Source organism: Primulina huaijiensis, chromosome 9 (assembly GCF_012295235.1).
Source record: "Primulina huaijiensis isolate GDHJ02 chromosome 9, ASM1229523v2, whole genome shotgun sequence".
NCBI classification, from domain to species: Eukaryota; Viridiplantae; Streptophyta; class Magnoliopsida; order Lamiales; family Gesneriaceae; genus Primulina; species Primulina huaijiensis.
The window spans coordinates 9,367,065-9,370,418 of record NC_133314.1 but is presented as its reverse complement, the minus strand read 5'-3'; positions in this window follow the sequence as shown (position 1 = coordinate 9,370,418).

The following is a 3,354-nucleotide window of genomic DNA, read 5'->3' as shown; positions in this document are numbered from 1 at the left end:
ATAAGAAGAAAGCCAATCTTGACAATGTGGCTAAGGACATCTTATATAAAACGTTGGATAAAGTCACTTTTAGCAAGATCAAAATGTGCAAAACTGCCAAAGAGATATGAGAGAAACTGATTCAGCTTTGTGAAAGAAACGAGCAAACCAAAGAGAACAAGCTATCAGTTACTGTTCAGAAATTTGACAACATCAAGATGAAAGATGGAGAATCCATGCATGAATACGATGAAAAGATCAGCGATATTATAAATGAGCTGAATGCACTGGGAAAAATGAATACTAACAAAAAAGTAGCTCTAAAGGTGGTCAGAGGTCATCCCAAGGATTGGGACGTCAAGACCATGGCTATACGTTTCAAAGGACCTTAATAAGGTTGAACTTCATGATTTTTTCGCTGATCTAAAGGCTTACAAGTTTGAACTACAAACCAGAGAAGGGGAAACCTTCTCCATCAAATTTAACAACTGCCTTAACTGTTGTAAACATGGAACCAACTGGTTCAGTTGACAAATCTACTGATAAATTGAGTAATGACGCAATGTCATTGTTTATCAAGAAATTTGGAAGATCCATGCGAAGAAACCAAGGAAATTTCCAGAAACAATACCAGAAAAACAATTCAAAGGAAGAATCTTATGCTTGCTACAACTATGGCAAGACTGGCCATTTCATTGCCGACTTTCCCAAGCCAAAGAAGGACAGTCGATGATCAAATGAGAAGGGAAAGAAGCCCTATGAGCACAAAAGAAGAACCAAGGATGACAAGAAGTCATTCAAAAAGAAACATGAGGTACTCATAGCTGAAGAGAGTAAGTCAAAATGGGCAGAAACTGACAATGAGGAGTCAGAACCTTAAAGCCCAATCAGTTCAAGTGATGATGAAGAGGAAGTCAAGTGTTTAATGGCAGATGATGCTGAACTGGAGTCAAAAAGTGAACAGGTATTTGACTTCGGCCCTACTGATTTCACTCGTGAGGAACTCATTACCACATTGCATGACATAGTAAATGAGTATCAAAAACTTGCTCAATCATTTGAGAAGGTCAGAGCTGAGAAAAATGATCCAAATAACAACAAAACTGAAACTGATTAGTCAGTTGAAGTGTTGAGTATAAAACGGGAGATTGCAAAGAAAAAATTTGAAATGATTGAGAACCAAGTTTGTTATATCAGTTATAAACTGAAATTTGAAAAAATAATGAACTGATTCAAGCTTGGAACAAGTCTTCAGTTACATTGACTGAAATGCAGAATTCACAAAAATCAGTTGATGATAAAACTGGTTTAGACTTTAACAGCTATGTTGAAATTTCTGTAAGTGATACACAATCAAGGTTGAATGAAAACAAAAGAAAGTACATTACCTTGGTAAAATCTACTATGGTAAATGAATTCTCAGAACAAAGTAAACCAGCTGTTCAATGGACTGAAAGTAAGAACAAAGCCAAACGGTATGGAATTGGATATAGCTCTGAGAGTTCAACTGATTCAAGAAACTAGTCAGCTAAACGATTCAGTTACAAAAATCAGTACTCAAGGAATCACTATTACAATTGCTACAACTGTAAGCCAATTCAGAAACGGTATCAAGAACAGTCAGTTGAAAAAGGTTACAAATCATAATGTTTCCTTCTCACACCACACACTTAATACTCAAAAGTCGGGAAAGATTATTTGGAACACAACAACTTAAAATTCAGTTAGACTAGTCCAAGTCTGGGTTCCTAAAGGGCTTAACACACTACTAAAAAAAGGCAAAAGACAACGGTTAAAAACCGTTGTCATAGGTCAAATAAAACCGTTGTTAGAAGCCCTGTGGTTAAAGGGTGTGCTCAAAGACAACGGTGAAAAACCGTTGTCATAGACGTCTAAAGACGACGGTGAAAAACCGTTGTCGTAGGTATATAAAACCGTTGTTAAAGGTCCCGTGGTTAAAGCATTCGCTAAAAGACAACGGTTTTGGAGTGATGTGGTAGTAACAAAACCGTCGCAAATTAATTCGCGACGGACATCATCGTTAACCGTCGTTACAATTAGCGACGGTCGTAACTTAAACGGTCGCTAAATAGCGACGGTTTAATACACCGTCGCTAAATTTAGTGTGGGGACTCGGGCTCTAACTCGATTATCTTTGGGATTAGTTGGATCTTTGCTAGAAAATGTGGGTCAAAATTTTGCATTTAACATTTATTTAAATGTATATAAACAAGCACAAAACATTATATAAAATACTGTCATCTTATTCAACTCTAAATAACATTCACATGTTCGTCTACAATTAACATACTAGGGTTTATAAATTCAGTACATGTCTAGTAAGAAACCACTAGTAATCTTCTACGCCCGTAATCTCCACGCTATCTCGATCTCTCATCCTCGGCGTGACCCTGATCCTGTCCCACCTGTTGTTATGCACACATACAGACACAACAACAGCCGGATACTCCGGTGAGAACAAATCCCAGTATAAAACATGTATACATGCATGTCATGCAATTAAATACAATGTAATAAAACATAAATCAATGTTTATGACACATTAGTGAATACAGATATAACTCAGCGACTCTTATTCTTTGACTCGACTCAAATCTAAGTCTAGGGATCCCGGTGTGAATAAGACGTAACAAGTCTCCCACCTACTCTCCCAATCGTGGTGGCGGTACGTCTTATTCCTAGACTTCGGTCCTGTCTGTATCGAGTGTCTACAATCGGAGGAAATCTGCTCCTATGCGTCGATACCACCGAACATCTAGAAATTTTGGCAACTCTGCCAATGACTATCCTATCTCAATGCTTGTATACAAATCAATAAAAAAAACAAGCATAGANGTCTTTGCCATGCAATATATGTGCTGAGTCTTCATTTCTTCACTCCTTTAGCAGATGGAAATCGAGAGCACCCATGGAAGTCCCAAAAATGCTCTTAGAACTTAGCTTGTACAAGATCTAACCACCAGAATTTCAATCCGAATTCATTTCCGTGCTCCTCTCATCAAAGGCTTCAAGGGGATGTAAGTTTCATTCATTTCCTACATGATTTGAGATATTGATGTTGGGGAAATTGTGAATTACACTAGATTATGTGTTCTTATGATATTGGAGAGCGTATAATTGAAACTGGATCGAAGAAATGGTACCGTATGCATTTGTTATGAATTTCAGCATATATTGATTGAATTGAATAGATTTTGACATGCTGGAATTAAAATTGTGATGATATGGTATTGGTTATGCATTGTTGAGATTGGGTTATTGTTGAGTTGATTGGTATCGCAAGATTAAGCCGTTATGCCGTCGAATCGTATCGAGATTGATTAGTGATTTATATATGTGTTGAGTTGAGTTAGA